A 12,500-nucleotide genomic window follows, 5' to 3' on the forward strand; every position below is an offset into this window, starting at 1 on the left:
ACAATGGCCGATCTGATATTAGTCAGCGGCGGGTGGCTTCTTTTACCGGTTGAAGCATCTGTGAAACTGACTGACATTCAAGAATCTTCTATGTTTAGGTGGTGCGAGAAGTTTTGGCGCAGCCGTTCTGGCGCTGCTCATCTGGCGTCACTGATTCGATGCTGAGTTGTTTGACATCGGACATTTTAATGTTTCTCTCGTTTTAATACCTTTCTCGCTCGCTCTCTTCCTTCCTTCCTTCCTTCCTTCCTTCCTTCCTTCCTTCCCCTTCCTCCCCTTCCCCCTCTGTTGATGTGTATGGCTATATTTCTCTTTATGTGTATGAGGGAAAGGAAAGTGTTTGTTACAATCCCCTCCTCTCCTCCCTTTCTCTCACTCTTTCTATCTCTATCTGTATATTTCTGTGCAAGTCTCTTTCTCTCTCTCTCTCTCCCTCTCTCTCTCTCTCTCTCTGTGTACCTCCAGTGCAGTTAAGTACTGTCAGTAAAACAGCCTGAATGCCCAGTCACCCGTGCCACATCGTCCGCGTCCAAACTGCGGCACCAAATCGTTCCGTTCCGATCTGTAGACGGCTTTGCTGCGTAGTTATTTCGTCCACTGTGAATTACCTTTACTTCTCTTTGCTATGATTCTACTACAAAGCTTCATATTGTCAAAACATGGACACTTAACGGAATTAAACTTTACAGGCAGTATATCTTTAGTCTATTGAAATGGTTAACGACAACGACGTGTGACAGGTGAACATGTCTTAGCTTCATCCTAACTATAAAAAGTACAGAGGCAGCTGAACAATATTTAGTCTAAATGAACTTAGTTTCATCTGCAAGCTGCATGCTACCTTTTCATAATTAGCAATCATTTAGAAGCCATTGGAGGAAACTAATGAACATTTCTACGTTTAAATTGGAGATGAAGTCCCTCTCAAATGCATTAGTTAAGTTAATGTAACTTATTTAATGTAAATAGTAACATAAAAAGCAATCTAGAAGAAATAGAAGGCGATGAAAATGGCTGATCGTTAGTAAGGAAAGACACACAAATAAAAAAGAAAAAAGCAAAGGACCACTGATGAGGTCACAAAAGTGTGACGAAAGAACTCTGGCCGAAATACGATTAATGTAAAATAAAGCTGAAGCAAATTAACACCAAATATATAGTGCGTGTGTTTTTATTGGCTAAACTGGCAACATGACCATCCCCAACTACAACAATGAACATTTCGTTATACTGAAATGCTTCAATTAAATACTTCCACTGTATTGAAAAGATGACTTAATGCTACTCAAAAGTAAACTTCTAAGACAGATATGCTGAAAAGTGTGCCAGTTCATATCAGGCTGTTACTGATACTAAGAGTTTCCGGCAGAAGGCAAATTCTCAACGGCTTACTGTACATATAGATTTCTTTCACGTGCTTTAGAAGTTGGTTAAATTGGAGATGAAGTCCCTCCTCCAAATCTCAAATGCATTAGTTAAGTTAATGTAACTTATTTAATGTAAATAGTAACATAAAAGCAATCTAGAAGAAATAGAACGCGATGAAAAATATTAATATTGCTAAAAACATGAACGATGCAGCAACATCACAACCAACAATACATCAATGTTTCCCCTGCTACGAAGTGCTATATTAAAAAATTACTTAATTATTCGCAGGTCACAAATGCAGCATCAACGATGGGGGTTATGTAAAATAACAATAATGACTGCTAATTAAAGAAAAGGGTCAATAATTTGGAGGGAAGGATATTAGTTGATACCACCTACCCATTACTTATCTGATACTTCCTTTTATCGACAATACGAGGATAAAAAAAAGCTAACTTTGGTGGAATTTGAACACTGAAAATTAAAGAATTGGAACAAATTCCACAAAAACAAAACAAAACAGAACAAAAATAAAACAAAGAAGTTCCTATGCTCCAACGATTCTGCTAGTCCAGAACGTAGAAATACGGCAGTTTGGTGGTTAGATTGCAACAGGAGGGTCTATCTATCTCGTCACAGAATCCGGTGGAGATCCATGGACGATTTCAAAAAGTGGTTGAAGACCACAAATTTGTTTGGGAGGATATCATCAATGAAAATAACTTCAGTGCTTTTCTTTTCGTTCTATCGTTTATCATTTTTGGTGCGTTTGGACACGATGCGATTGCAATATTACTTCAATCGAATGACCGTTTGATCTGATATCAGAATTGTATCACTGTTTACAGGAACTCGAAGGGGTCTTTCTGAACGTAAAGAGCTGGGACACAGAAATGTTTTATCCGACATTCTTATAATTCTGCCAATCCAATCGCATCGAACTTGCAGCTTACTAAGCGACTTCAAAAGGATTTGAAATGAAACAACAGAAAATCGGAACAAATACACTAACTTCTCTTCAAATTCACCGCCTTCAAGTGATCTCAATATTTGACTGGTATAAAGCGGTAATCTGGCAAAATCATTAGCATGCCGGGGAAAATGCTTAGCGGCATTTCGTCCGTACGTTCTGAAATCAAATTTCGCAGAGGTCGACGTTGCCTTTCATTCTTTCGGGGTCGATAAAATAAGTATCAGTTCAGCATTGGGGTCGATGTAATCGACTTACCCCACTGCCTCGAAATTACTGGCTCTACAGTTCTATATTTAAGAGATGAGAAATTATGTACATTATTTACACTTGACGGATATTTGTCCTCATCTTAACACAACGTTTCGGCTGATATACCTTCCAGCCTTCATCAGGTGTTTTGGGGAAATTTCGAACTTGGGTTCTCATTTCTAAGGTATTATTATTATTATTATTATTATTCAGGTCACTGCTTGGAATCGAACTCGGAATATTCAGGTTAGTAGCCCGCGCTATTAACGACTACGCCATATGCCCGTGGCGATTATGGAGTGAATTTTAGGGCTTATAAATCTAATATTCTCCTATCCTTCCTTAATACCGGTTCCCATATGTTATTCATATCTGCACTCGGTCTGCTTAGGAGGTTGTTGTGTCCTAGCATAAGTGCTGCTTCTTTTAGTTTTCGTATTTTCCAGTGGTGTTCTCTTTCTATTATTTTAACTTCTTCCCACAGTGGAAGGTTGTCTCCATTTTCCCATACATGGTCAGCTATACCCGATTTATCAATATCTCCTCGTGTCACAGCTTTGCGATGTTCGTCTACTCTTATTTTGAGGGTGCGACATGTTTCGCCTTTGTATAACCAACCACAGCTGCAAGGGATGGAGTACACGCAGTCTTTGGTCATATTCTCTTCTATTGGTGGTTTTACTCAAAGGAGATATTTGTGAAGTGTTGTATTACTCTTGAATACTGTCCTGATATCATATGGGCCGCATATCTTTTGTATCTTTTCGGAGAGGCCTTTCACATAGGGTAGACAGACTGTGGACAGCTTATTGGTTTCATCCTCTCTTTTCTTCATAATTGGAGTAGATAGTATGTTCTTGGGGTAGTTGTTTCTTAATAGATTGTTACTGAGCTTGATCATTTCCTCGTGGTGGGTATCACGATCGCTACTTATATTCTTTGCTCGGTGTTTTAGGCACTGAGCAATCTCTCTCTGTGGATGGCGGGAATTGAAGTTAAGGTATCGTCCAGTGAAGGTTGGCTTGCGGTATACGGATGTCCTGAATCCATACTTGGAGATTGTTTTTAATATGTCCAGTAATGCTAGCTGAACAACAACAACAACAGCAACAACAACAACAACAACAACAACAACAACAACAACAACAACAACAACAACAACAACAACAACAACAACAACAACAATAATAATAATAATAATAATAACATCGAAAAATACCTTAGGAATGAGAACCCAGGTTCGAAATTTCCCCAAGACACCTGATGAAGGCTGGAGGGTTTTTTAGCCGAAACGTTGTGTTAACAACAAACAAGATGAGGACAAATATCCGTCAAGTGTAAATAATGCAAATAATTACTGGCCTTGTGTTAATATTTGAAACCAATACTTCATTGGTATTCATTCAGTCGACTAGAATACAAAGGGTCATGTACACACACACACACACACACACACACACACACACACACACACAGACACACACATGTAAGTAGATATATCCCACAAACTGATTTGTTTGGTTCTTTACTGTTTCTACTAACCCACGCCATTTTTTAAAAAAATTACATTAAATTAATTTGTCAAAGAAACTGCTTAGTATCGTAATTTGTTTTGACAAAACATAACGTGAGGTCTTGTAGAGGTGGGGGATGAAAAAATAGACATTTCAAGAATCAATAACAGTCTTTTATTGATATCTTTTTTTTTATTCCATTGCGGAAAGATGAAACACATTGATAAGACAGAATTAAAATTTCGAACGTAAACCGACAAACTTAAATACTAGAAGGTATTTAATATGGTGTTACCAACTTAATGTCAGCAAATAAACTGTCTGGTGTATAGTTAAACATATCAGATAGAAGTGTGTTGATAGTATTTTAAAATATTGCAAAGCCTCTCAGAATATATGGCTATGAAAAAGTAGTACAGAAATTAGTTAAAGCGATTGTAAATAGATATCCTACGTATTCGTATCATCAAAATATCTAATAAAGGTAGCGTGTTGGCTGAGCTGTTAACATGAGGGACAAGATACTTAGCGTCCGTCTTCGTGTTCTGAGTTCAAATTCCACGGAGGTCGACTTCGCGTTTGCCCCTCATCCTTCGGGATCAATAAAATAAGTTGATCGCTGGGGTCAATGTAATCTATTAAATTCCTTCCCCACCAAATTTCAGTGCAGAAAAGATTGCTGTTTTTATTTCGCTTCGTCAGAGGTTTTGTTGGAACTCCTGGAGTCTTACATGCATAGCGGGTTTGCTACCTGCAGCCTATGGTACCATGCTATCCATTCTCTTCAGCTATCTAATACTTAACTGATTATTCTGGCCGTGCCATGGAAGCAAACCCTTTGTAACCTTTCTAGTGGGCACTCTGTTCCAATTTCCTTTATATTTCCTGCGTGACATGGTGATCTCATATCAAGATAAACAGTGGATGACCTTGCAGGTGGGGCCCGCTTAGAATTTTCTTCAGGTTGAGTAGCCCATCCCGCTCAAAAGGTCTTTGTATCGTCTGTTTGGATGTTTTGTTGTCCCTTTTTTGTATCACATAACTGTCTGAATGTTTTGCGTTCGTATCCAATTTTTGAGATTTATATATATATATATATATATATATATATATATATATATATATATATATATATATATATATATATATATAGTTGAAATTTACAGAAAAACAAAAGACGAAGACGGGTGTATAAACAACAAACAGGTGTATTTGTTTAACGCTCCGGAAGGTGAGAAAGTCTTTTACGTTTCGAGCCTACGCTCTTCAACGGAAAGGAACACGAGGAAATAAAAAGAGAGAGAATAAAATATATTGTGGGGGTTATGTTAAACACTTGCTGTCACGTGTACAATGGATCCAGGTGTCAGTTGAGCCCATCGTGAAGATCGTCTCACCGCTTTCTTTAGCTGAAAAGGACAGGTGGTTTTTATCTACCTTGTGGTAGATATACATGTATATCTATCTATCTATCTATCTATCTATCTATCTATCTATCTATCTATCTATCTATCTATCTATCTATCTATATGTGTGCGTATGTGTTTATATTTATATATATGTTAATATATGTATGTATGTACGCATGTCTCTAGAACAGCTGGATATTCTGTCATTGCAGTACGCCTATTAGTCTCGAGCTTACAGCACAATTAGCTTAAGATCCGTGTAAGATTAATAGTTGTAATGCGAAAACAAGATCTCCAGCTATGAATTAAAACTGTTAATTGGCAGAGATTTCTCTAGTTTTACATATTGCTTCGAATTCCAGACACATACATACATACATACATAATATACATATATATGTATCTATCTATATACAAACACATAATTATGTATATATTCATATATATATATATGTATATATATACATATATATGTATATATATATGCAGCTCGAAACGTCAAAGACTTTCCGTATTCCCGAGCGTCATACTAATATATACTTTTGTTATTTACACCACCTGTCCTCGTCTGTTGTTATTTTTTGTATATTCTCCCATATATATATATACATATATATGCATATATATATATATATGTATATATATATATGCATATATATGCATATATATATATATATATACATATATATATATATGCATCTATCTATCTATCTATCTATCTATCTATCTATCTATCTATCTATCTATCTATCTATCTATCTGTGTGTGTGTGTGTGTGTGTGTGTGTGTGTGTGTTTGTGTGCTTGTGTGTGTGTTTGTGTGTGTATATATGTATATATAAATGCTTAAAAATTATAATAAGTCTGATAAAATTAAATATACAAGAAAACTATAAGGATAGCTGAAATGAGAACAAATTACGCTTCTCTTTTGACTTGAGATGAATTCGTTAAAATCTGCCACCAGGCGACTTATATGCTATATGAGATATCTGATGCAATAGCTTAATAAGATATACAAACGTCAAGCTTATAGAAATTGTTGTGTTGAGTCTAATTTCGTTGAATCCTTTCTTTGAGTTTACTAGTGAATGCAACCAATTTCGATATGTCAAAACTGCTCACTGAGAAAACATTTCAATGCATCTTAATTTTCTACGATGATTATATCTCCTCCTGGTAAATGTTGATGAATAGAAATTGTTGAGAATATTCCTCCTTGTTAACAATGATTTGAATTATGTTGAATGGAGAGTGAAATATAAGTAAAGAGAATTTGAATGAATCAGTATTAAACCAGAGACTCGAGGCCTCATTTATTCATTGTTTATTGGAGTAAAGGTTACCCGTATATAAGATTTGTACAAGTTACCTTTAGATCTAATACAACAGTGCATAATGATTATATCGCTTGAAACTTTACCCCAATGATCTAATTCTCGGAGATTAAATCTTTCTTAGACGAATAAATTATGCAGCAGTTAATTTATGATTTCAAACATTTTCAATTATTCCTAGCTGGGCGTCTCTTATAAAATTCACGACACGGCATATATTCAGGTCAGGATTTCTGTCTCAGCATGAAATGCATCCTACTGTAACAACCCATTATTTTCCTCCTCACTTTCCAGCTCCGGAGACACTAAAAGATGTTATGGGGGTCTGTCTTTTTTTCATCTTACGGAAGACATAAACATTTTCACCAAGAAGAAAAGAACTACAAAATTATAATGCAATGAAATTAGTGATCACGTGTGCATCACATGACCGAAGCATCAAAATCCACTTCTCTGTGGCACACATGAACTACTTGATCCTCATTAAAAAGTTTATCCAACATATTGTTTAATGGAATGAGGAAGGGCAGGGAATGTTTTAGAGAGGAACACGAAAATGTTTAATAATATTTAATTGAAGGCTTGGGTTTCCTTTTGCGTATCCAAGTCCAATCAGTTTGTTCGAGACAAACCTTGCCACATCTCTGAGACCCGGAGTATTGCCGAAAATCGCAGGTGCAAAGAGAAAGAAAATACGAAAGGCATCGTTCAGAAACAGATAAAATGGATAATTTTTCACTGAAACGACTCTGTGGCACCAAAATGGTTTCAAATTTTGACACGAGGCCAGTAGTATTTTGGACACAGAGAAGTCTATTTTATCAGTCCCACTGCTCAAATGGTAATCATTTTATCGACCCAGAAATGATGAAAGGCAAAGTTAGCTTCGGCCGCATTTGAACTCAGAACGGAAGAAATGGCGCTAAGCATTTTGTCCGGCATACTAACAATTCTTCCAGTCCGTCGCCTTTCTCTATGGCACTAATATGAGACATATCATATTGTTCATGTGAACACTTGAGCCTGCAAGAAATAGTAATCAAGTCTCGCTCAAATCAAATTTAAAATCTCAAAAAGAGAACACTGTACATTGCATTCAACACAAAGAAAAGAGACGGAGTGATCATGGCTGAAATGACTATCGATCATAGACCAGCATGCTCAATCAAACCAAACCGAGGGCTAAATAACAGCCACAGTTGGCAAATAATGAGTAGTATGTAATATTGGTTTGAGAGAAAAATTAAAGACGAGCTTGTTTCTGTATGAAGTATAAGTGGAATTTTTAATGTCAAGTTAAAATGGGAGATTATTTCTGACCCCCACCACAAAAGAAGGACAGGAATAAAAAATAAAACGACTTTTATTTACAATTGAGAGCGAATCTTGTCGCATACAGTTTTCATTATTTAAGTTGTTTGTGAAAGCGGCGCCCGTCGCTACCTTCTGAGTTCAAATTCCGCGGAGGTAGACTATTGCCTTTCTTCCTTTCGGGGGTCGATAAATTAAGAATCAGTCAAATACTGGGGTCGATGTAATTGACTATCCCCTTCCCCACAAAGTTCAGGCCTTGAGTAGAAGGGATTATTTAATTTGTTTATATATATTCTTCTTATTTCTTCGTAGATCAACACAAAAATAATGTGGTTACTTACTCTTTTTGATATTGTATTACTTCACCTTAAGTACACATTATCAAAAGCAATTCCATTGAAATTACTTATAGAAATGTAAGGCGTGTTTCTTGTTTGAGAAACGGAGAAATAGCTTCACTGTGATTAATATATACACATAGAAAACAGCACGTGTACCAGATAGTAACAAAGAGACAGTTAAAGGAAGATTAGCAAACCTTGCAAACGAGATAAAAGACAAAGAATTTAATCCCAACAGATTTAGTTCTTTCAGAGAAAACCCAATAATTCAATAATTTATCTTTTCTTTATTCAAAAGAGAACAGTCTGTTTTTTAAAATGGAAACAAATTTAAACAGAAGATTTATTCTTTTCATCCGATATTTCAACGTTTACTCTAACTGTTTCATATCACATTTTTAATTCTTAGAATCGCTGTTTTAAGAAAGTCGTTCTCAAACAGGATTGAATTAACCGAACGGTAGTATAAGTTTACCTGACAATAATAGTAAATATATCATTTCACCTAGAAATTAAGTATCAATTCCGCAATATACTATTTTCTAAAAGTAGTAGAGACCTTGAAAAAGATGTGAGTATAGATCCTGGGGAGATAGATGTAGGATGGTTTTGATAATGACTTCTGATTTAGGTATAGAACAGCGAATTTGAAGAAAGTACCTCCCCAGTACTTGCCTTGTACTTTATCTTATCAACCCTGAAAGGACGAGGGGAGAAGTTCACGCTGGTGGGATCTGAATGTAAAACATCGGAACAAAGAGAGAAAAGCATTTATTTCGACCCTTTAAGCTTTTTGCCTGCTTGCCACCCCTTCTTGAATATTCTATAATACGATCATTACGTATTTCAATGATTACAGTGACTTCGTAATTCCTGTTCCCTTGTCGCTCATTAATATTATGCTCTGTACTCGCCTAACGTTTTATTCGAAAGGCTATGTATACTGAGTTCTAACAAGTGGTTTTTAGCATCACTACACCCAAAAAGAAATAATAAAATAATACTGTCATATCAATATCATTCAAAATTTATCAGTCATAAAACTATAACAGTTCTTCTATATTATCCCATAAACATTAGTTCTGAAAAAAGAAAAAAAAAAAAAATTACGACAACTTTTGCGTTCCATTGTTAAATGTTTATCATAAAATTCAAATTTATGAGAAATTTCGTCTTCACACTTAAGTTCCTTGAGTAAATAATAAACATTATTATATATCATTTATCATTTCATTTATTTTTTAATTTGTTCAGTCATTGGACTGCGGCCATGCTGGAGTACTGTGTTGAAGAGTTTTAGTTGCACGGGTCGACTCCAGTACTTACGAAGCCCGGCACTTATTCTATCGCCCTCTTTTTATCGAACTGCTATTGTTATTAACTGCACACCCATGCCCGTATAATAATCAGATCATATTGTTAGATATTTTAAAACACAGATATTTTCGTTTTGCTGCGAGAGGTGATGTATACATAACGAGAGATGACGTACAAAGAAAACGTGACTAAGTTTGGTGTTTGTAAAGTACACAAAGCCATCTACTTAATTACTCTATATCTTTACCTTTTTGTGTTCTTGCTTAGAGGAGAGGAAACCAAAAATTCTGATTATATATATACTAGAACTGAAAAATGCGCACGCTCAAAAGTGTTACAGAATGTCATAATAAACCTTAAAAAGTATGGCATTGTTGCTAAAAAATAGTTCAATCACTATAGGTTGTGCATTCTGTGGCATCTTAAAACGAAAAGAGACTCATGTGTGAATCACAATGTCACGATAATCATTAAACCGAGTTCTTAATATAAAAAATTTGAAAAGGTACAAAATATGATCTTTAACTTCGAAAAAGTAACTTCATTATAATACTCTTCATACAAAAGTATAATAAAACGTTTCGTACTGCATGAAAATTACCATGGTAATAGTTAAAAAAAAACACTGGATTTATGAGGAAGTCGAATCTATATAACAGCGAAAGAACGAAACCGAAACAATTTTAAGCAAAGATAATTCGCATTGTGATACATATTAATGGAAAAGTTGTGCGAATTGAACAAATTATTACTAAATTGAACAAGTAGAAAGATAAATTTTATTCAACGCATAGATACTGAACAGTATAGATATAAAGGATAAAATCCTTTTCTCTTTTTAAAAGCAGAAACCTTTGTCGGCAGCCAGCCATGAGGATCGAACTCACATCCCTAATTACTAAATTATTTTTGATTGATTACTTATAAATTTATAAAAATTATCATTCATAGATTGAATTACTGCGTAAAGATGGCATTAATATTTGTACACAATTGTTTTGTTAAAATTGAATATACGATAATTTAACTTAATTTTTAATACAAGTTAATTTCGATGAACTAAACAAATTTCTTGTGATAAAAGGATGCCACAGAATGTAAAACATATAGTGATTACAATATTTTTGAGCAACAGTGCTAGTCCAATACTATTTAAGGTTTATTATGACATTCTGTAACCCTATTGAGCAATTGCGCTTTTCAATTCTAGTTTCGTACTTTTTAAGGCAACGCTTGTGATATTTTATATATGTACCGTATTTCTCCTAATGATGCGGCAGCCTCAAATAAACTGACACCCAAACGCCGACCAATTGAAATAATGTGAATGTCACAATACTAAAAATGTGCAATAAAATCGATAATAATTATCGTATTTGTTTATTATCATACGGAGATATACTGGAGAGCAGCTAACATAGTATAAGCTGTACTATAAAGAAATACATTTTAAAAACTATTATTAATATTAAAATCATCAACAAAATCTAAAACGACATACCATGCAACGAAGAGAAGGCGAAAAGGAATAAGACAAAATTCTCGAAGACAGCTGCATGGTTGACTGCATTGAAAATTAACCAATAAAACGAAATCACTACGGAAACGGCCACGGTCCCTTTCACTTTCATTCGCAATCCAGGCATATATTGTCAGATACATAGTAGACTCGACTATAACATTCTGTTCTCGAACACTGCGTGCCTGACAAATATGTGTGTGTGTATGTGTGAGCACATATACATATATACATACATGCATATACATATGTATACACACACACACACACATATATATACACCTATATATATGCATACGTGCATATATATATATACATATATATATATATATATATATATATATATATATATATATATATATATATATATATATGTATATGTATATATATATATATATATATATATATATATATATATATATATATATATATATATATATATAAGGGGAATCCAAGCGAGCAAGTATGGACACAATGATTCAAACAAACAGATCAAGTCTTGGGTTTTTATATATAAGATATATATACATGTATACATGTTCGACATTTACCTATCTACCCTGATGAACGAAGCTCTGGAGTTTACCGATGTTTGTATGTTTACATTATCGGGTGTAAATTTTTGATTAACTACATCTGCCAGCATTATGAAGTAACTCTGAGCCCTCAGAAACAACTGTCGGACTTGTAACGCATTTCCCCTCTAATTCTTTGTCATCTGAGTAAGTTTGCTCAATCTAATAAATATATATGTATTTTTTACTTGATTGTCTATCATCTGAAAAGTATATACATGTATATATATATTGTACATTAAAAACTCAAGGTTTTATCTGTTTACTTGAATTATTTGTGTGTGTATATATATATATATATATATATATATATATATATATATATATATATATATATATATATATATATATATATATATATATATATATATATATATATATATATATATATTGTCCCTAATATTATTATTATTTTATATATATATATATATATATATATATATATATATATATAAATATGTCAGTCATTAAATGAGTGCTTCCTCGTAGCTAAGAGTTGTTCTGACTCTTATTCCTAGCAATGCTGGTGCTGACTAGCATTCTTACTTATCTTAGTGACGTCGACTTCTATGCTTGTGTATT

General features: G+C 34.2%; 1 protein-coding gene and 1 pseudogene across 5 annotated transcripts in view; both read right to left on the reverse strand.

Moving 5' to 3' along the window:
- The window catches only part of LOC106880078 (uncharacterized), a 286,274-nt gene that overhangs the window by 19,917 nt on the left and 253,857 nt on the right, over positions 1–12,500 (reverse strand). The gene's annotated exons all lie outside the window — the stretch shown is intronic.
- Positions 3,020–4,144, reverse strand: LOC149137453 (uncharacterized; annotated as a pseudogene).

The sequence above is a fragment of the Octopus bimaculoides genome, chromosome 1 (assembly GCF_046866305.1).
Source record: "Octopus bimaculoides isolate indiv1 chromosome 1, ASM4686630v1, whole genome shotgun sequence".
Lineage (NCBI taxonomy): Eukaryota > Metazoa > Mollusca > Cephalopoda > Octopoda > Octopodidae > Octopus > Octopus bimaculoides.